General features: G+C 44.9%; 1 long non-coding RNA gene across 1 annotated transcript; it reads left to right on the forward strand.

Annotated features, from left to right (window-relative positions):
- The first annotated feature begins 1,953 nt into the window (after nucleotides 1–1,953).
- Nucleotides 1,954–21,750, forward strand: LOC123001945 (uncharacterized). The gene is made up of 3 exons (XR_006411297.3): nucleotides 1,954–2,436; nucleotides 18,890–19,089; nucleotides 20,392–21,750. It is a non-coding gene; the product is annotated as an uncharacterized LOC123001945 (long non-coding RNA).
- The last annotated feature ends 1,125 nt before the right edge of the window (nucleotides 21,751–22,875 follow it).

Raw genomic sequence — 22,875 nt, forward strand, 5'->3', positions numbered from 1 at the left:
AAGCCAGGTAGGTCTTAAATAAAAGATAAGAGGGTAAGACAGTGTCAGAGGGAGGGTGGAGGAGACCCTCTGTGGGCAAGGGCCGGTGGAGAAAGAAAGAAAAGGTATGAAGAAGAAAGAGAGAGAGAAACCCAGTTTTGCAGTAATAGAAGGTTCACAGACGATCACAGTGGGAGGTAAGGCTGAAGAGGTATTTGGAGGTCAAAGGTTGGAGGCTTTGGATACTAGATAAGTGGTGGGGACGTCACCCTGTAGACGGGGTGGAGTAGCTGTATGCCAGTGGAGGTGTGGATGTGGACAAAGTGTGTCTGGGAAAATCATCTGACGGCTGAGGCGGGATAAGCCCCAGTGTGGTGAGGCCGGGGTGAGGGGCCAGCCAGGAAGGCGCCACACTGCGAGGCCCATCCCAGCACATGTCCTGTCCTGGCCCGTCCCATATCCCTCCTCTGTCAGACCACCAGCACACATGATCCCCTGTCCCAGCCCGCCCTTTGTGGCCCTCGGCACCTCCCCATCCTACCCTCCCTGCCTGTTGGTCCCACGGACACCACTTCTCCTATTTGAAAGGAAGGAACCCCAGAAAGCCCACCCCATGCCCTGGGGAACATGGCACACGCAATTCCTTTCTGTTGCTTTGGACTAGACATTGAGTAATAGCTATGTTCAAACACTTGGAGGGTTGCCAAAACTCTCTCCAACCGTGGAACTGGCTCCTGCAGAAATAAGTGACTGATTGTCCTGGGGGCATGCACGTCAGAGATATTAAAGGAAAAGGTTTCTGAATCGAACATTTTTTATTGGGTCAGGCATTCTGGAAGATTCTGAGTGAGGTAGGGAACCCGACACACACGGGTCCCCTCCATGGGGCTCACAGACTTGTAGACTTGTAGGGGAGATGGACATTGAACAAGAAGTTATATTAAAGCGTGCAGCCAGCCATTGCTCTTGGGACACATGCATTCACTGCTTCAACCCAGATTAACTGAACACCTGCTGTGTGCCAGGCACGGGTAGTTAGGCAGTGGGAATAGAGCAGCAAACAAAGCAAATAGTAGGCCCAGCTCCTAGGGCTTATATAGGCGAAAACAGCCAAACGTTTGTCCCAACGCCGAATGCCGAATGCATGATGGGGGATCCATCCTGCTCTGGCTGTCCATATAAGAAAGCAAGCCCTCCCCCCAAGTTAGAGGAAGGGATCCCCAAAGCCTGCTTGAAGGGCTTCACCCTGGACCTCCTTACTACTGGACCTATACAGAAACGTTAGAAAGTAGGTGTGATAGCCCAACCTTCTCCCGTGTGGATAGAGAGCCAAAGAAGAGAGCATGTGACTTGACTGACGTTTTCACCCACGGGGTCTGCACGCATGGGCCAAGTTCTCGTCCAAGTCCCGAATTCAGCTTGTGGAACACCAGTTTGAAATATTATAAAACTTTCAGGCTACTAACTGTTCAAATAATAGCAGGATAGCCCGGGCTGAGAAGTCCGTGGACCTCAGTCCCAAACAGAGTAAGACGAGCAGGGCAACATGGACTCTTTCACGCATCCCTCCCAATACCTTCATCAGCTCCGTGCTTGAGAGGGATGCTCAGTGTTTCTCAAATTAATTGGGATCCCTCAAATAATAGTTACCCTCAGCCTACATTCTATCACCCACTATTCACACAGAAAGAGGCAGTGAAAGGAAAAGATGTGGATCCCACACCCACTGCCCCATCACCAAAGGCTGGGCCCATGCCCTGCTGGTTACAGAGGGTCCTCGATGCACCTAGAAGCAGGTCAGTGCCCCCTCTTCTCCCTAGAGGCTGGACTCAGGAGTTCTGGGGAGGGAGAGGTGCCAGATAAAATACAGGATGTCCAACTAAACTTGAATTTCAATAAATAATCTTTTAGTACAAGTATATCCCAGGTAATATTTGGGATATACTTATACTAAAAAAGATGTATTGTTGTGTATGTAATATTCAAATTACTTGAACTGGCTGTTCTATATTTTTACTCGTGACATGTGGCAAGTCAGGGAGGGGTGCATACACTCAACAGTCGTGAGAGGCTCAGAAGGAAAGACAGTTCATCAAGCCGGAGGGCAGGGTAGCCTGGGCATCGAGGTAGAAAGAGGGTGAGTTTGGTTAAAAGAGGATTCAGAGGAGAGAGAGCTGTGAGTGGAGCCAGCTCAGTGCGCTGTGTCTGCTGTGTGAGCGAATCCAGACTAGTCTATGCCGATGGGTGAGAGACACCTGGCTCAGCGCCGTCAACACCATGGCTGATATCCAGCCTATGGCAGAACTGCGAGGGAGGCCGTCCAGTAACCCAGCTAACCTGCCACTGGCTGCAGACACTGAGCCGCGCCAAGGTCAGCCCAGCTTGACCCAGGCCAGAACCACTCGGCTGACCTGAGGTTCACGAGCTAGCTTCTGGATGGCGTGTAATACAGCACAGGTAACCAACGCAAAGGGGAGGGCGTGTGTGGGGGATGGGAATTCCAAACGGAGAAGACAATATGGTAGCTCATGGGTCCAAACACCCACATTTTCAGAGTCCTCCCCAGCCCTCTCCTCAAGGACCTTCACAGCACATACCTGCTCATGTCCCCCGTCTCTGGGATCTGCCAGCCCTCAAGGGCCCACTGAGCTTGGGATAGAACCTGATTCAAGGCCAACGCTCCATTGGCTGAACGCCCATGAGTTGTGTGGCTTGGACCAACCAAGGCCTTTCTGGCAACTTGTCAGAGCGCTGTGGGGTTCGAGCTGAAAGCCCAAAGGTCAGGGACTGAAGGCGGCGTGAGAAATGGAGAAGCAGAAGATATTTACAAGTACACATGCGCAGAGAGCCTCAGGGTGGCCCGGGAGAGCAGGTCCCTTCTCATGCTTGGCGCTGGCTCCTGGAATTTGCTGGTGATCTCTGGGTGTAGACAGCCGCAGACCCTCAGGCCAGGACCTTCTCTCCTGTGTGGGCTCTGTCTCAATGCCAGAAATCCTTCCGGTTGTTTCCCCTGCATTGATCGACTTACCGCCTCTATAGTAACCCCATTACCATGGGGACACCTCCCTGCCCAAGACGAGGTCCCTGCCTCCAAAATTCTGCTCCATGAAGAATTCAGGGTTATGGATTGAATATAGTTGAGGAGAGGCCATGTCAAATCCTTAATAACAGAATCGCGTTTTGGAAGGACGTCAGCGAAATCTGTAAAACTCAACTTAAAAATATGTTTTGAGTTCCTAGCGTGCGTAAACACTGGGTTCATTCATTCACTGATGCCAGGTGGTGCTCGAGGAGAGAAGAAAATAGATAGGGCCACTGTAGTCATGTTCCTGAGAGGGATCATGTGACATGCAAGTCCCTTGAGGGGCTCCATGAAAAGCTTACATTTAAATAACTTGGAGGGAGGGCACAGCACTAGGAACTCGCCTCAGAGATTTTCAATGCATAATCATGTCAAAGGCACAGAAAAGTCCTGCAGTAAGAAACTTTTGTTTTGCTTTATTTAATCCAGTGTTTATCAAGGTCATTTGATCACAGAAATATGTTTTTCTTATAAACTTCTTAGCACCCCATAGATTCGGTGCTCTGTGTGACCCCCTCTAAGGAACAGGGCTCCGTGCTCGGCATTGTGTCTGCACCTAGAGTCCTTTCTTCCTTCTTCCCCCCAACCCTTTTTATTAAAGAAGCACCTGAGACCAAAAGACCAAAGTTGCCCTGTCCAAGGTCAGCCGTCCCTGAGGGGCAAACCTGGACAAAGCCTGGTGTCCCACCAGCATCCAGTACTGGGCAGCATTAGAGACACTGAGCCCATGCATAGGAAAACTAGAACGGCAGCCATGCTGCCCAGCATGAAGTCAAAGGCACTGGTCTGAGATATTATGGGGATTGAGAGGCAGGCGAGAGAAACCTCTGGGTTGAAGGAGAAGTGACACCAAAGAGGGACAGAGACTCTTCCTCGGGAGGTTTGGTTTGCGCCTGGCCAGACCCCTGTGCGCGCACTCCGGGGCGCTCTGCACCCGGGGACATAGAGGCGGGGCCCCAGGGCCGGGGTGCCCTCGATTCGGAGCAGGTTGAATGAATTGGCAGACGGACAGGAAATGCGTTGCTGGAGAATCAGAGCCAGAGGACTGGGACCCAAGGGTGAGGCCACGGTCACAGGTCTATGGTCTCTGAGTGATGGAATGAGCACCCCCATCGCGGCCACCACCACTGAGCCTCGCTGTCCAGCCTGCAGCCCTCCATGTGCCGCAGGAGACAGCATCCTTGGCTCAGACGCCCCCACCCACTGCAGGGCCCTCTCTCTGGGGTCAACACCCCAGGCGGGGGCCTAAATCTCCAAGGCTGGGAGTGCTTAGGGAAGCTCTGTCCAGGCCTTCCGAGAGAGACCCGGCTGCATGGGCCAATGTCTCCACTAGGAGGACTCCCACCCCCAGGTCCCCACTAGTCCTAGGGACTGAGTCTGGGCATCCTATAAGGCGGACTGGCTACACATTTCTCTGAAGGTCGTGGTTTCCTGGTCATCTTGGCCTCCTTGGGAAAGGATTCCAAATCTAAGCTTCTTCCGAAAAGATTTGAGGCTGTTGACAAAATGAACCGATACGAAAGAATGTATCTCAAGATAAAAAATAATTACAAGAAAGGCCATTTAGAAGAGTATTAAAAATGCAGAAATCGAAGTTGCCAACATTTCTATTGTCCACACTGTGCACTGAGTTCAGTTATAAGATCTTGGCTTTTGAAGCAAAGGGACATCTGTAAGCTACATAGATTTTAGTGACGAGACACAGCATGGATGTTTGCGGGCATAAAATGCTTTTATTGTCTCTTCCTGGAATCCGGCTCCGGTTGGGCTTTATATTTGCACAATTCTTTCTGCTCTGATTTTAAAAGACACTGAGGTATTGTTCAAATGAGTGGCACCTACAATGACTCTAAAAAGGGCATGGATCCGCCGTAGATGTCTGCTTAGCTGAGCGAGATAAGACCGTCTGAACAGTTCGGCTTTGAATTTGAAGCTCAGGTTTCAGGTAAGCGAGACAAATCGGAAGCTAAATCGGGGTGTCGATTTTTCACTTGTCAGCTAAGACCCTTCTGCTCCCAGAGAGAGCACTTCCTCAGGACAAATGTGCCCCGTGGCTAGATGAGTAAGACCCTTGATGCCATCAATCGTAGGGTTTAGCAAAGGAGACAGAACTATTCCACCAATGAGGGTTTCTCAAGCCCCTCTACAAAAGCCGCCTTTACTAATGTTTAGTTACAGGAGTCATACACGATCATTATACGCACTTCACAAAGGCCGTTAAAGCAATACGAAAAATAAAATGTAGTCACACACACGTACACACACAAATACGCACTCACTGAAATGGAATTCTTCTTGACACACTGCTTTTTTTTTTTAAGATTTTATTTATTTATTAGACAGAGAGAGACAGCCAGCGAGAGAGGGAACACAAGCAGGGGGAGTAGGAGAGGAAGAAGCAGGCTCCCAGCAGAGGAGCCTGATGTGGGGCTCGATCCCAGAATGCCGGGATCACGCCCTGAGCCGAAGGCAGACGCTTAACGACTGCGCCACCCAGGTGCCCCGATACACTGCTTTTTAAACATTTTTTGGACACAGTAATGTATTGTTTTAATGACTGTATCATATTCCGTATTTGAGGTGTGCCATAAGCTTTTAGTTTTAAAGTTCTCTTTGGATGGACTTCTCAGTTGTTTTCAAACTTTAAAAGTCCTAAGATGCATAGCCTTTAACTCTGTACGTGGAATTCAAATTGCTCACTCAAAGGCTATGCAGATGATAGGATACTGAAATATTTTCTTGCAGATTATCTTCTCTGAAAGTTGTGTCAGGTCAACCGGGTAGCCATAGTTCATTTGAACTGTGATCTTTTGTAAATCACGTGAATTCTCACATACACATGGATCTGTTTTTCGATTCTCTTGGCTTGAGAGGAAGTGTCTGTGTCTCTGTGTCCTGGTATCTTACATGTTAATACTGTGGTTGGACTTCATGGAACAAGCAGCCCGTGTGATTCTTTTTTTGAAAAGATTTTTCTAGAATTTTTAAAAAATGAAACGAGCCTTCTAGATGAATTTTATTTTTTTAAAAATATTTTATTTATTTTTTTTGTCGGAGGGGGAAAAGAGAGAGAGCACAAGCAGGGGGAGTGGCAGGCAGAGGGAGAAACAGGATCCCTGCTGAGCAAGGAGCCCCACATGGGGTTCAATCACAAGACCCTGGGATCATGACCTGAGCTGAAGGCAGACATTTAACCACCTGAGACCCCCAGGCATCCATCTAGGTGAATTTTAGAATCCTTTGGTCAGAGCCCAAGAAAAGTTCCCCTGGAATGTTGATAGGAATTATCCTGAATGCATAAATGAACCGCAAGGAAACCCCACTATAACATGGAGTGCCTTCCCATCTAAGGATGAGATGAATGTCTTCTTACCCTCATCTTTATGTGGCCCTCGCCGGGTTTTCTTTTTGCTGTTTCTTTATTTCCTAAAGCTCCTGCACATTTCTTGTTAATATCATTCAGTGTCGTCTTATAAGTTTGGTTGCTCTTGTGAATAAAATCTTTTCTTTCATTGGCTGGCTGCCTTTTACACTGTATACAGGAAAACTATAGGCTCACCACTTAACTGACCCCTTCAATGAATATTTTGAACATAATGACTGTGTCTAACAACTTTTCAGGTTTTCCATTGCTATCATGCAAGGCATCGACATACAATGATTATTTTGTTGTTCAGATGATTTATTCCACCCGGGGCCAGAGATGGAAGGAAGAATCTTGAAATGTGGGTTTGTAAGCAGGGAAGGAGCAGAGTTGAGCAGTTATCTCAGCAAAAGGTAGCCTTGGCTGAAAAGTTCTAAAAATGGGATTTTTACCCTCCTGGCCCAAAGCCTTCAATTTCTTCGCTGTAGAGGTCACGATTCATTTGCACCTGAAGACGTGTGATTTTTGTGCACAAAACAGCTCCTGATTAAAAGTTCCTTTTTACTCCCCCATCACATGAACTCTGGTAGCCTCTGAGCCCCCTTGCTTCGGCCTGAGAGAGCCACCCTATCTTCCCGGTGGAGGATGCCCATCTGTGCTCCACTGTGCTACCCAGCCTCTCCGGACCCTAGGGCGAGTCTCAGGACAGTTAATTGTGTTTCCAACATGTGCTCTGTCAATGTGAAACTTTGTTTTCTTTTAGAGGTCTGTGGGTTTCTGACAGAGCAGAAAGAGATAGAAGACCAGGAGGTTTTCACTGATTTTCTCTTGGATTTGGCTTTACCCCAAACCAATGGTGAGATTTCAGGCTACAGTAAGTGTCTTGGGAAAATAATGCTCCGAGGGGTAAGGTTGAGAGCTGGTACGACTGATGTTTTAAATACTGTCTCCTCATCCGCTTCTTTTTGTTGATTCCCAACTCTAATAGCAAGGACTTCTTATTCATTTTGCTTTCATTTTATGTTCCTTCTATTCTCAACCAGCCGTCCTCAGGGGAATCCTTTACAAAAAGAAGTATTATTCCCATTATCCTGGAGTGGAAAAAAGAAGAAGAAAAACTGCATGGGGATTGTGCAAATTGTCTAGAGAACACGAACTGTAATGGTTTTTCCCCCCAGTTCTAAGAATCTGGCAATTAGTTAAAAATAACTCTGAAAACCATCAAAATTTCTGAGAAGGACACTGCTTTAGCTTTTCAATTTCTGCAATATAAATGACAGTCCCAAACAATAGTTTCCTTTCACTCCTGTGTTCTCTCATCCTTTTAGTTCGATCCCTTTATCACAGATCTATTGTACACCTGGGTCTTCTTTCCACCTCTTTGAAGCTGATTGTCACACATTTTCCCATAAGCCTCAAGAGACAAACTTCTCTGTGTCCTTGTCAACTTCCTCCACAAACTGTTTATTCTAATCAAACTTCTACCCAAACTTCTATGTTGGCTCCAAAGAACAACAGGCAATATAAAGTAGTAGCAGGAAAAAAACAAAAACAAAAAACAGGGGCACCTGGGTGGCTCAGTCGGTTAAGCATCCGGCTCTTGGTTTCGGCTCAGGTCATGATCTCAGGGTCATGGGATTGAGCCATGCCTCGGGTTCCACACTCAGCTTAGAGTCTGCTTGAGGTTCTCTCTCTCTTTCTCCCTCTGCCACTCGTGCTCTCTCTCTCTAAAATAAATAAAGAGATAAAATATTTTTTAAAAAAGGAAAAACCCCACATGTATGTATGTGTGCGTGTGTGTGTGTATATGTATTTTCTCACATATACATATATAACCATAAACATATATATGCACTTACATATGTGTAACTGCACACACACGTACACACCGTTTAAATTCCAGCTCCACTCTTGACTATGTGACTTCGGCAAGTTACTTAAACTTTCTGAGCCTCAGTTTCCTCATGTGTAAAACGGTGATAATAATGTCTCCATTTTATTAATAATCTTAATAACAAACTCCTTTGAGTACTAAGTATGTTAGGCACTTTCCCAGGCACTTTGCATGCATTATCTCATTTAATCCCCGCAATAATCTCTGACATCGTTGCAAGGATCATCACAAGTTATAGGTGAAAGAACGGAAGCTCAGGGCAATTCTGTAACTTACCCTTGGAGTTCGGGGTCCTAGCAAACAGACTCTGAGATTCGGAAATTTGCATGCAGGAAGTGTATTGGGGAATGCTCTCAGGAACAATCCCCATGAAGGAGAAAATGGGTACAAAGACCATCCCGCAGATCACATAGAGAATCATGTCGTAAAGCAGAAAGTGTTGCCTCCTGCTGGAGAGCAACTCACTGTCCTCGTGACTAGAGAAAGGCATTTTTCTCTGGATGTTTGCAGGTTGTGTGATATTCACAAGTAAATTTTCTGTGGAAGAACCAGTTTTAGAATATGAGGAATTTGTTCTATGACATGGCCCCTAAGCACAGATTCATCGAACTCATCCTAGGTCCGCCCACAGAAGTGTTCTTGTAAAAGCAGCTCGTCCTCTGTTCTTCAGTCAGTTGCTTGAGAGGGTTATTTAAAGAAAGTTTAATTGGTATATTTTGATGCTTTTCACTTGAGATCGTAAGAGATGATATGTTATACCCTTTTTTACTATGTGTTCAATCTTGGGGGGATGACACTAAAGTAATTTTACAGCACTGAAAAAAAGAGGAGAGGAAATTAAGTGAACTGGAAAATAGGTCAGAAGAAATTCTCCCAGATGCGGGATGGAGAGATAAGGATAAAAATACAAAGAGGGGTCAATGGATGTAAACGATGTCATGAGAAAACCTAAGATATACATAACTGAAGTCAGAAAACCAGAAAAGAAAGAATGGACAGAAGCACTTTCTAATAATGGCTAAGAATTTTCCAGAACTGATGAAAGCTATCTCTTGTGAAATTTAAGATACCTAATAGATCCCAAGGAGAATCAAATTAAAAAAAAAAAAAGGAAATATCCAAACACAGACACACATCTTTTTGAACTGCAGACAATAAAAAACAAAGCTAATTTTTCAAGCAGCCCAGGTGGTGTGGTTACATTGTCTTCAAAGAGGGAGGACACTGGCCTCTAACAGTTCAAGGACAAGGATGAAAACCAAAAGGCAATGGAAACAGATAAAAGAGGAAATGAAAATAAGTGTTGACGGAGAAACTAGAATTCTGTCAACCAGCAAAACTATCCTCATAGGATGAGGGTGAAATCAAATGTTTTCAGAGGAGGAGAAGCAGAGAGAATTTGCCAACAGCAAACTCAGTAAGAGAAAGAATAAGGAATAAGGAAGGTCAAATGCAGGAAGAGGTGGAGAACACAAACCAGCAAACATGTGGGCTTATCTAAGTAAATATGGCTGTATACAACAATAATAATATAACTGCGTAATTTATATGGAATTGAAAATGCACAACAGCTTGTCTGTTAGGTCAGAGGTATGTGAAATTAAGGTGTTCTAAGTTCCTTGTATTGTCCAGGAGGAGGGTCAAAGTGCTCATTAGTACTGTACCTTGATAAATCGAAGGACGCATGCTGCAGGTTTTAGGACAAGCACTGACGGAGTAGTCAAAGTGTATATCTTCCAGTTTAGCGAGCAAAAATGAAGTAATAAAAATATCAGTCCTGAAGAGGGCAAGAAAGGAGAGTAAAAGGGACCATTAATAGAAAAACTAGAAAGCACATAAAAATGTAAGTGTAAACCCTAATATAGCGGGCATTCACTAAATGTAAATAGAATAATTCCGACTGGGTTTTGGCACATCTGGGATCTGAGACCTAAGCCCAGGCAGTGATAGAGAAATGAGAATGTTTTTACCAGATCTTTTAAAGTCACTGCCAGACCAGGTTGATTTCACATTTGCAGCTGGTGCAGGCTGAGGTGAGCAAGGAGAAAGAATCCATGGACACTTGAGACAGCTGCTAGGACCAGGTCCACAGGTAGTGGCCAGAACCCTTGTTCCAAGATCCCCTAACCCCAGTAGCCAGTGGCACAGAATCCAGGGTGATGAAGAAAGACTAAGTGTGGGGTTAATGCAAGTGGCTCCTGGAAACAACACATCAGATAGGTTTAAAAAAAAAAAAAAAAGACATGACCAGGGAAGGAGACAGAAAGACAGAAACCAGAGTCTACAGAACCAGCCTGAAAATTGGCAGCAGGTAGAAGGAAATTGTCAGACTTGGGAATCAGACTTGAAAAACAGTGAGCACTTCAAATGAGAGAGGAGATGCTGTGAATGCCAATTAATTAATATCAGATTGGGGTAATCACCAAACAAGAGTGATGGCCGTCTTTGTGAGTACATGGAACCTCACCTGGAAGGCTTAGCGCTGCCTGACAATGATGGTCATTGCGATTCTAATGAAGAGGAGAAAGAGAATAAAATCTGATATCCAAATAGCACCATGCCCTCTATATTGGACATTTATTTTGGGAAACCCACCAGGTGCATAACAGTAAAATCCGCTGCAGGAAAAGCTCTTTGTTACCCTGAAACACCGTCAGCTTCTCTATCATTATCTGGCTTGATCTCGCAGAGCATATTCTCCCCTCAATTACAGAAGAGGAGACAGACAGAGGCTCAGAGTCGGGGAAGTGGCATGCTCAAGGCCACTGGAAAACCCATACTCAGACTTTGTCTTTTCATGTCATTCTATTTCTTTTTTCTCAGGAGGAAGTACATATCTCAGAAGACTCAATGTTGTTAAGATGTCTATTCTCCCAAATAGATCTAAGATCCCATGCAATTGCAATAAATATCCCACTGTGCTTTAGCGAATAAATTGAAAGTTTGATTCTAAATTCCATATGGAAATGCATAGGACCTTGAATAGATAAAACAACTTGAGAAGAAAAGAAGAAAGTTGGAGGATTTACACTACCTGATTTCAAGACTTATTGCAAAGCTACAGTATGAAGCTACAACACGTAGTTATTGTAGCAATGTGGCGTGAGCATAAATATACCTAAATAGATCAAAGGAACAGAACAGAAAGTATAGAAAGAAACGCACAAATATGCTCAATTGATTTTTAACAAAGTTGCTCCAGCAATTCAATGGACCAAAGGATATTCTTTTCAACTAATGGTGCTGAAACAACTTGATGGCAAGAACAAACAAAACAAAACCCTTTGATCTGTATCTTAGAGTTTATACAAAAATTAACTCAAAGTCTATTTGTAGAAGTAAACCTAAAACTTTAACCACCAACTTCAACGAGAAAACAAAGAAGAAAATCTTTGTAACCTTGGATTAGACAAAAATTTCTTAGCTATGACATGGAAAGCACAGTCCACAAAAGAATAAATCAATGCAATCAAAGTTCATCAAAATTAAGAGCTTTCTCTCTTTGAAAGATACTGTTAAAGACTAAAAAGACAAGACAATGTTTGGAAGAAATTATTTGCAAATCACACATCTGATTCCTGAACATATAACAAGGTTCAACACTGAAAAATAAGAAAAAAAAAATCCCAATTTAAGAAAATAAGCAAAAACTATTTCAAGACATTTCACCAAAGAGATACACAGATGCTTAAGTGAAAGAAATCAGACAAAAAGAAAAAAAAGAGCGCACTATGCACAATGCCATTTATAAAAATCCTAGAAGGCACAAAGTGATCCATAGTGACGGACAGCAGATCAGAGATCACTGGGCATATGGAAGGCTGGGATAAGAGGAAGTAACACCATGACACTTGGTGGGGCGGGGTATATATCCATTACACCGATTGTGGTTATGATTTCATAGGTGTATACACACGTCAAAAATTATCAAATTGTAGACTTTAAAATGTATAATCATAAATGTGTTTAAGAAGAAACAGATATGGAGGCCCCTGAGTGGCACAGTCGGTTAAACATTCAACCCTTGGTTTTGGCTCAAGTCATGGTCTCAGGGTCGTGAGATCGAGTCCTGAGTCAGGCTTTGCACTTGGCATGGAGTCTGCTTGAGAGTCACTCTCTCCTTCTCCCTGCCTCCACTCATACTTACTCTCTCTCTCTTTAAAACACACACACACACACACACACACACACATATGAAGAAACAGACTATAACCGGAAGCCCCCACTCGCCCCATTGTGTTTCATTTAAATCACTAATACTCCCTCAAAGGTAACCAGCATCCTGACTTCTAAGAGCATAGATTACATAGGCTAGTTTTGAGCTTTACAGAAATGGAGTAACACAGAATGTAACCTTTCGTGTCAAGCTACTTTGACTCAGTATTTTATGTGTGAGGTTCATCGTTGTTGTTAGAAGTCTGACCAAGTTGATTGTTTGCTAGAACAAACCCACCAACACATCTCAGTGAAATATAACAAAATCCAGTCTTCGTACCGTAACGTTCATAATGTCCAGGATGCAATCTGAAGTCACTTACAAAGCAAAGAGCCAATGACTTTAAAGCTGCTAGCATAATGATGCTTAATGAGGAAAATGAAAGTTTGCCCACAATGAATGAAAAATAGAAATTTCAGGAGAGGGGCGCCTGGGTGGCACAGCGGTTAAGCGTCTGCCTTCGGCTCAGGGCGTGATCCCGGCGTTATGGTATCTAGCCCCACGTCAGGCTCCTCCGCTAGGAGCCTGCTTCTTCCTCTCCAACTCCCCCTGCTTGTGTTCCCTCTCTCACTGGCTATCTCTATCTCTGTCGAATAAATAAATAAAATCTTTAAAAAAAAAAAAAAAGAAATTTCAGGAGAGAAAGAATGCAAAAAATAACCACATGGAAATTTTGGTACTGAAAAAAATGCACAATAATAAAAATAAAGGGGCGCCTGGGTTGGCACAGCGGTTAAGCGTCTGCCTTTGGCTCAGGGCATGATCCTGGCATTATGGGATCGAGCCCCACATCAGGCTCCTCTGCTATGAGCCTGCTTCTTCCTTTCCCACTCCCCCTGCTTGTGTTTCCTCTCTCGCTGGCTGTCTCTGTCAAATAAATAAATAAAATCTTAAAAAAATAAAATAAAATAAAAAGTCACCAAATGACCTTAAAGAAGATTGGAAATGACAGAGAAACAAGTCAATGAACTTGAACATGTATTAGTAGAAAGTATCTAATCTAATGAAGAGAAAGAAAAAAGACTGAAAAATGATCAGAGTTCAGATCGTTATATCAAAAGGTTTAAGATATCAGCAATTGGAGTACCAAAAGCAGGAGAAAGAAAGAGAAGAGAAAAATATATATTGTGGTCAAAACTTGGAAAATGTGGTCAATGACATGAATTTACAGACTGAAGCAGCTCAATGAACTTCGAATGGGATAAGGAAGAATAAAAAAGAAATCATGGCTAGACACATGACAGTGGAACTGCTGAAAACCAAAATTTGGAGAGAGAGGTGGGAAAACAAGTTGATCCTGTTCCATCTCGCAAATCTGTGAGGGGAGTGGCAGGTGACACTGACTGCCAAGACCGAGCAGACAGGCTGAGAACAGCCTCAGGGGGGCACACAGTGCTTCAACAAGCTCCTTCAGAGTATGGAACAGGAAGGGCAGCTGGAAGGACTGAACGGCCGCTCGGAGGTGGGGGCTGGACATTTGTCCTGGCCCTGAGTGTACAGCAGTTTCACCAGGATTTTAGTGGAGGACGGGGTTTCGTGGTCAAGAATCTCTTTGGGAAAAACTCTGCAACCCAGCAATAGGGGAAAGCTGCCCCTCTTCCTTTCTGGCCTATTAATTGACTGTGGAAGTAACCAAGGATTCTCTGGACAACGAAAGGGAGGTGGAGAACGGGGGAGGGCACCCTGACAGAAAAATCAGTGTGCCCACAGTGTGTGCCGAGTCCTAAAACAGTTTTGAGATCACCAGAGCCTCAGTTTCCTCAATAGTAATTGATTTAAAACATTGTTTTCACATTTAAACAAACACTGACTTATTACAGAGCAAACGTAAGATTTGCCGAACTTTCAAAGGAAATCATGCTTCTGGAGCCCCTCCCCCCACTCCAGATCCCAGGGAAATATGCCCACTCGCCCCTGCAGCTTGAGGGGATTTGATGACAGTCTGAAAAGCGCTGACCTAGGTGTCTCCGAGCAGTGTCCAGCCAAGCAAACACAGAAGAAGGGATACCCCTGGCAGAACTAAACTGCTCTCAGCACAGCCTCCATGGTTAATCTGCCGGATGAGGCAGGTGTCAGGCTACCATTTCTGTTTCTTTCTTTTAAAGCTAGAACAATCCATAGTAACAACCTTATATCATTAATCTTTGGTGGACCCTCACTGATCTGTTCTTGCTAAAGTTCTCACCACCTTGAAGCGCCAAGTCATACATACCAAATCTGACCAGGCTGGCAGGCACACAATTTCTGGCCATCCCACATTCCTAGTGAGGCACAGAGATCTTTTAAACATTCATTTAAACCGTGCTACTCGAGAGAAGTCATCACCAGAGCCAAGGTGACCCACATGGTGGAGTTGGCTTACAGACAACGAGAGACACCATTTTCTCTTTCTCTCCACCTTTCTCAGGCTACATGCGGTCTTTTTCTTTTATTCTGCCTTTGTTCGTGGTCATCTTCCTTATTCCGTGGTGTCCGTCCATCTCACAAGATGAGTCATCCAGTTGGGTCATCTGCCACGTAATGGAGGGCTGGACCAACACTCGCGTTTCCCCTCTGGAGCCGTGGCTGGCCGTCATGCAGCAGGCACCCTCTTAGTCTCACTCCACACGCTGTCATTATGTGGGCCCAGTTGTCCTGCACACCCCTTTCAGTTCCCAGCACAGTTTCTATTCTTTTCCCCAGAACTTTTCAATCTTCTGCTGCCAATTATAAATCTATTCTTCCATGCAACCTAGATAAGAAGAAACAGGCATAGAATTCGTAAGCGAGCACATTCTTAGCTGAACGGGCAGAACAGATGGCCTCCAAAAAGACGAGCTTATCAGCCTGCAGAGCTGCTTGAAAGGAGACCAAGCACGGTTTCCAAAGATACACAGAATAAAGCAGGCAGCTGTACTGGGAGGCCGTGCGCAGGGATCTCAAAACCAAGCCTCCCTTTCAGCCAAACTGCTCACTGAGACACCATACAGAGGGGACCTCTGCATCCTCCTTGAGAAAATGAGATTATTCACTGGCCACTTCCAGCCGCTTCACAGGGCAGGCATGAACAAACACTGCCAGAAATGGTCAGTTCATGGTTCTCTTTATAACGAAGGCCCACAGCCAGGACAGAACGGGAATTCAGACATCGTATGGTTTAAATTCAGCGCAAGGTGTCTTCCTTGCTCTCTGATGTGGGTCTTTCTCTGCCTGGCACCCAGCTTAAGAGTAGTCAGTAAGAATCCAACTAGTTTTGTTCGAAAGCTCCTTTTTTCCCGGGCCCGTCTGCAGCCCAGGAGGTCTGAATGATGCCCAGGGTGAGGAACAGGGGCTGGTGTGACTGTCTTTCAGCGGTGTCGGTGCTGCCCAGGTGACCCATGTGGCTCCAGTTTGGGGCAGTAGGGTCCGACATATCTCTGTGTGGGGGGCGGCATCAGGTTGTGCAGAATGGAGGTGATTCGGGGTGAAGGTGAGCTCCCTGAGCCTGTCTGCCGGCCTGGCCTTCCTCGTGTGGGGGTGACTCTCCAAGTACTCGCCGTGACTCAGGAGCCTCTTGCAAGAGGCTACAGGTGCCCCCTGAATATTCTTCCAGCTCGGAAGGGCTGGATTTGTAAACTGTGAAGGGCTGCCTGAGATAATTGCCAAAAAGCAATCAATTGTCCACAGGGTCCTGGAAAGAAACGTAAATGAAGGGAAGAGTCCGATGGGGACAATAGTCCAAAAGGGCCAGGGAGGCAGGGCACACGGGACTGCTCTCCCTCTACCCCTGCTCACCCACAGCCCAGCCGGGTGACCTCGGGCATTCTCCCTAATCCCTCGGTGCCTCCGCTGCCTCTTCTGGGAAACGGCGATGACTCAGGAACCCACCTGAAGACTTCGAATGAGGCGAAATGTGTTCATACACGTAAATCACTTGCACGAGTACTTGGTGCATAATAAGAGCTCCATAAATGTTCGCTATAGTCACAGCTATCGTTATGATTATTAATTTGGCTCAGCCAGTCGTTGTCCGATGGGATACGCCCCCATGGCCACTTCTTCTAGTTTACCAAGCAAAAATGAAAAATCTCTTGATTTTTAAATATCGGTGACTAGTTGTTGTTTTTTTTTTTTAACCTGTGAACACTTAAATGAAGTCTGCCATGGCGTTAATAGGGATCTAGCAATACTGGTTTCTCAGTCTGGCGAATACGCCACGCCCCTGCATGCATGTAGCCCTAGGAGAAGCTGGGTATATAGGAGCTCAACCTTTGTAATTTTTCTGTAAGTCTCAAATTACTCAAAAATGAAAAGTTTATTCAGAGTGTGCAGGGAGTCACACACACACACACACCCATTAATCGGCCAGCTTTGCTTCAGCACGAGCAGAGAGCGAGCTTTGAGAGAAGGGCCTTGCGCTGGGGGAAGACCCAAGACCCTAGAAGAGGTGGGGCTGCTGTCGGTAATCTGCCAGGGGCTTGGTACCGCATTTTGTCCCTGAACTCAGGTCACACATAAACAACGTGGAATGAGATGCTCTGGGGTTTCAGAGACTGGCGTGATCACTTCTAGATGAAGAAACATGGAGGAGTTAACCTTAGACCCAGGCACGAGAGGACACTAAAGAGGGATTGCTATGGATGAAAGCAGAGAAGAAAGGCAGGGAGTCATGGCTACCAGGAGCCAGGTGCTAAGCTTCTAGAGCCCTGTGTGAGAGAGAGGTCAGCATTGAGTCGGGATATGCGGAGTTCCAGCCATTTCTCAAGGCAGGCCTTGGAGTCAACCACTGTTGACTTTTACTTCCGTGGCAATTGCTACCCAGAGTCACTGATTAACGTCCCCGGTTGCTGGAATCCAAGCATTGCACTACTCCTCAGACCTCACTTGGGTCCAAGACACATATTCTGCTGAGTGGTGTTGAGAAACCCGTCTTGGTGATTTTTTGATCAGTGTGACTCAGTTCCAGGCATGATGTGTTTTCTCTGCACATCCGAGAACTGAGTTGTGTTCCCCCCGCGGTTCAGACTAGAACTGGGTGGCTGGTACCTGCAGACAGATTTGGCCAAAGGCTATCACTTCTGAATGGCCAACTTGTAAGCCGATGTCCAGTTGTGGGCGTTGGTTTGCAGCCCCTGACTCCATGGGTGTAAAATAATTTGGAAATCTGGTGGAGAAATATCAACTCTCTTACAGACTTACTTAACCAAGTTGGCCCGTGGTTAACGCGTAACAACATGCTCACAAGAGCGGCGTAAGGGAGAGCCGATGCGTGACACTGGCGTTGTTCACAGAAGTAGGGAAGACAAGGAGGGAGAACCGTTCTCAGGGAGGGAAGGGTAAGGTCGGCAGACTGCGGTACAAATCAGGAGTCAATAGTTGGGCATCGGAAGCAGCCCTCACTTAACTGGCCAGTCACATTGTCCATATTAGTTATTCTTAAACATCTGCTTCGGGCCCAGGTGCATGGCCGCCAGCCTCAGTTGGAGAGCTGTTAAAATAGATCCTACATGACTTTTACAGAGGTCACCGAACCCCAAGGCCGATATGGCTAAGATTTTTAGGAAATTAATTAATTAATTAATTAATAAGCCAGCACACAGGAGAGTTGAAATAGCTCACCTGCAGACACAATAATGTTGAATTTATCTAAAAATGGAAAAGCTGGGGTTCCTGGTTAAGCATCTGCCTTAGGGCTCAGGTCGTGATCCCAGAGTCCTGTGATCGAGCCCACATCGGGCTCCCTGCTCAGCGGGAGCCTGGTTCTCCCTCTCCTTCTGCCCTTCCCCCTGCTTGTGTGCACTCTCTCTCTCTCTCTCTTTCTCTCTCATGAATAAATAAAATATTTAAAAAAAATAAAAATAGAAGTGTAAAAGCTAAATTTATACGTCCGTGAATGGACTGATGAGGCCAGGATCTCATCTTACATCAAACATAGGGAATCAATAGGGAATCATTATACCCTTTTGGGTTTGCTGCACACCAAAGTAATCACTCCTCACTTCCTGGCAAAGAAGAGATCTATTATTTTAACGTGACTTTTTGTAATGGGAATTCTATGGTCACAAGAAGAACCAGGCGGTAGCATGAAGTATCTATGTCTTACTCTATTAGTCAGGGTAGATTAAATTATGCTTCAGGAACAAACAGCCTCTACAATGTTAGCGGCTTACTGACTAAAGTTCTCTCTCATGCCAGTTGGTTCCAGTTTTAAGCAACTCTCCAGGGCATCTGTCCTTCATGAAGTGATCCGGCAGTCTAGGCGGCCCTCTGTCATGGCTTCACATCTCAGCACCCGGCCCCCACACTGACCGCTGTGAGGAAAAGACAGACTCACTCAGAGACTTTGTATCCCTCAGTCCGGAAGTGCTACTCAGCGTTTCTTCCTCGTTTCTTTAGGCAGGACATGGACCCGCTGCACTGCAAGTTGGCTAAACAGTGTCGCCCCCCAGAGGAAAAGGAGAGCAGACATTGGACACACTAGTAATGTCTCCACACTCAACTTCGTCCTCCCTCTTCTGGAAGTTTCTACTCAGTCATCCGTGGACTGACACTGGGACTCTGGAACACCCCAAGGAAAAGTTGCTGGTCCTCTGATGGTAAATAACCATTGTTTCTTTGTTAGGGTCAGTTTAGGGTCTCTGTAGGAGGCAAGACTCATTGAAATGGCCTAATCTTTCTGAAAATTTACTTTTCCAACTTTATTGAGGTGTAATTGGCAAATACAAATTGTATATATTTGAGGTGTACAATGTGATGGCTTGATGCACACAGACATCGTGAAATGATTACCATATCCATCACCTCGCTTAGTTATAGTCACCTGTGTGTGGGGGGTCGGGGGGGTGAGAACATTTAAGGTCTACTCTTATAGCAAAATTCAAGTATGCGATACAGTAACTATAGTCACCATGTTCTACATTACAGCCCAGAACGTAGCCATCTTGGAACTGGAAGTTGGTAGTCTTTGACTAACCTCTCCCCATTTCCTGTACCCCCAGACCCTGATAGCTACAGCTGTACTCCCTCGATCTATGAATTTGACCATCTACGATTCCACATATAAGTGAGGTCATACAGTATTTGTCTTTCCCCATCTGTCTTGTTTCACTTAGCATAACGTGATTGCTAAGCTTCTCGACATGAAACCCAGATGGAAGGAATTTAGGAGAACACTAAGTCACTGTTCTCTTTTTTCCATCACATACTTCCCTACCATCCCTACTGGGAAGCAGGCCCGTTTTCCCTGGTTACAAAGGCAGAGTAGCTGTGATTTTCAAGGCATTCAGAATGTCAGGTGCTAAACCCACGTGCGTGTGTGGGTGGATGTATGTGTGTGCTCACACGCTAAGTGTATGAACCTTCTCTAATGTCTCACAGACCGTTAAAGGATGGGATAACCCATGAAACTAAGGGTGAGTGGATATTTCAAATGGTCATGTATGCACAATCAAGGTAACAAAACCCATCAGTACACTTAAAGAGGGTAAAACAATTTTCAAAAACTTCATGCAGATCACACGGTCAAGGTGGTGCTCCTGGCCTCCAAGAGAAAATACATCAGAAACATATCCTGAGAGGTCTGCTAATCAGACTTCCTGGTTGAGAATATAAACTGGCCTCCTGCAAGGACCCTTACTAATCCCAATTTTAAGCAAAAGAGTAAAGAATTTGGGGCAAAACATAGAAATTTTAGGTTGTGGGTTGAAGGCATTCATTCAGCAACTTCTTCAGATCAAAGACCTCATAATCCCAGGGCTCTGGGAAACCCAGTCTGTTAGAGTCCTAGGGACTTACAGACAGGTAGTTCCTTCCTGATGTGATGGTTTTTAATATGTTATACTTGAAGTTTCAGGGGAAAATACCAAGAATCTTTTTTGTTGTTTCGTTCCTATGTTCAGGCATGCAGAGACTTACAATTAGTCTGGAACCATGACTTAGAAAATCGTACCTGGAGACCTGTTTCCAAACTGCCCTGAGCTCAGGAGAATTGAACATCCTCAAGAATTACCAAATCCCTATGTTTATTGCAGCATTATTTACAATTAACCAAGACATGGAAACAACCTAAGTGTCCATCAGTGGACGAATGGATAAGGAAAATGTTGTATGTATACGCACTGGAATATTATGCAGCCATAAAGAGAATGAGATCTTGCCATTTACGACAACATAGATGGACCTAGAGGGTGTTATGCTAAGTGGGATAAGTCAGACGGAGAAAGACAAATACCATAGGATTCCACTCATAAGTGGAGTCTAAAAAAATGAACAAACAGACAAAAAGCAAACCAGACTTATAAATACAGAGAACAAACTGATGGTTGCCAGACGGAAGGGGGGTACGGGATGGGCAAAATGAGTGAAGGGGAGAGGGAGACACTGGCCTCCAGTTATGAAATGAATAAGTCACAGGACTAAAAGGCACAGCATAAGATATGTAGTCAATGATATCGTAACAGCAATGCGGTGGCCACATTTGTGCTGACATGCCCTAAAGTACAGACTTGTCAAATCACTATGTCGTACACCTGAAACTAACGTAACATGACGCATCAACGATCCTCAAATAAAAAAGAATAAACTATAATATAAAAAATATATATAAAACTATTTGGTAGAAAACAAGTCATCATTTCAGAAGAGTTTATGCATGAAATTTAGAGATTTTAAATATGTTCATCAAGTAAATACTCAACGGCTGTTACATACAGACATGTATGCCAGGCACTGTACTAGAGGCTGGGTCTGGCTGTGAGGATGAGTGTGCACAAGAACCTACATGCTTCCCTTGCAATTAGGTGAAAGTCGTGTGTGGGATGGGGGCCAACGGACAGTGAGCAGAGTGAAATGCGTGGCTTCTAAGCCAGTGCCGTTAAGAACCAGTGTGTGCTCTCCAATTCTCTCTTTCCTGGGCCCTTGGAAGCCATGTGTTCCAGAAGCCGTAGCTACGAGATGGAGAAGGACCCCCTAATGCTGTTGTGCTAAGCCCCTGAGATTTGGAGATTGTTGCAACAGCTGCTGATTTTGGCTGGGGACTTGGCATAGAACAACCAGACATGGTCTTGCTCTCATGGAGACTACACTCTGGAGAGGAAGATGTTCGAACTGTTTGCAACTGTCTTCAGAGGTCAGATCTTAGATTTTGCCAAAATTATTAAACTCTGTTTTAAGGGGAGAGGATGGTACTGAAAACAAATTATGCATGATTTCATTCCACTCATACGACCATGCAATAAATAACTTTTGAGCTCCTACTGTATACAAGTTACTGTTCCAGGACCTGGGGGTAGGATGGGCAAAACAATGTTCGTGCCCACATAGTCTGGTGGAAGAGACAGACATAAACAAATTAGCAAATAGGTAAATGGTAATATATAATGTAAATATAGACCTACAACGTAGTGTTGGGTAGTGACAAGTGTCATAAAGAAAAACAAAGCTGGTCAAGGACATTGTGTCACGGTGTAGGAGGACAGATATTTCAGATGAGATGACCAAAAAAGCATTCTCTGTGAAGGCCCATTGCGGGCATGGGCTGAATACCATGCAGGACCATCCATGAGAATACCCCAAAGAGGAAGAATATTCCAGGCAAAGAGGCCAACAAGGGCAAGTACCAGAGCTGTTCTGGTAGGTTGGGCTCTGCGCTCCAACTCTGAGAAATGGCTAGATCCACCAATAGCAAGGGAAGCTTTGGTCAGGCTGAGGTAGACCCTGACCAACTCACATTTCTGGAAAACAATTTAGGCTCTCAAATCTATATTACCATTGATTTGACGGCCCTTACACTCTGGCTTTAAGCTGTGTCCATGCATTGTTGAGCAAAGAGAGCCTATTAAACCCACATTTTGTATCATTCATGTTAACATCTATATGGATTTCCAGCAACGTTCACCCACTTGGTGATGCCGTGGACTTCTGCAAACTTACGTGGTTTCCCTGCCTAATCCAGGGGTGCCTGGATGGATCCAATAGGTCTATTAGAGTACAGGAGAAAATACTGTAAATTTTACTTTATTTATGTATTTATTTATTTATTACAGAAAATACTGTAAAATATATTTATTAATTTTTTGTCTCCTTTTTTTTTTAAAGATTTTATTTATTTATTCGACAGAGATAGAGACAGCCAGAGAGAGAGGGAACACAAGCAGGGGGAGTGGGAGAGGAAGAAGCAGGCTCCTAGCGGAGGAGCCTGATGTGGGGCTCGATCCCATAAAGCCGGGATCACGCCCTGAGCCGAAGGCAGACGCTTAACCGCTGTGCCACCCAGGCGCCCCTTTTGTCTCCTTTTAAAAGTGTTTATTTTTCTTTGTTTAATTAAGGCAAAATAGGCATGGGGCAGTTGCACATGTATTTAATTTATAAATAACATATTTGGA

Source organism: Ursus arctos, unplaced genomic scaffold (genome assembly GCF_023065955.2).
Source record: "Ursus arctos isolate Adak ecotype North America unplaced genomic scaffold, UrsArc2.0 scaffold_25, whole genome shotgun sequence".
In the NCBI taxonomy this organism is placed as follows: domain Eukaryota; kingdom Metazoa; phylum Chordata; class Mammalia; order Carnivora; family Ursidae; genus Ursus; species Ursus arctos.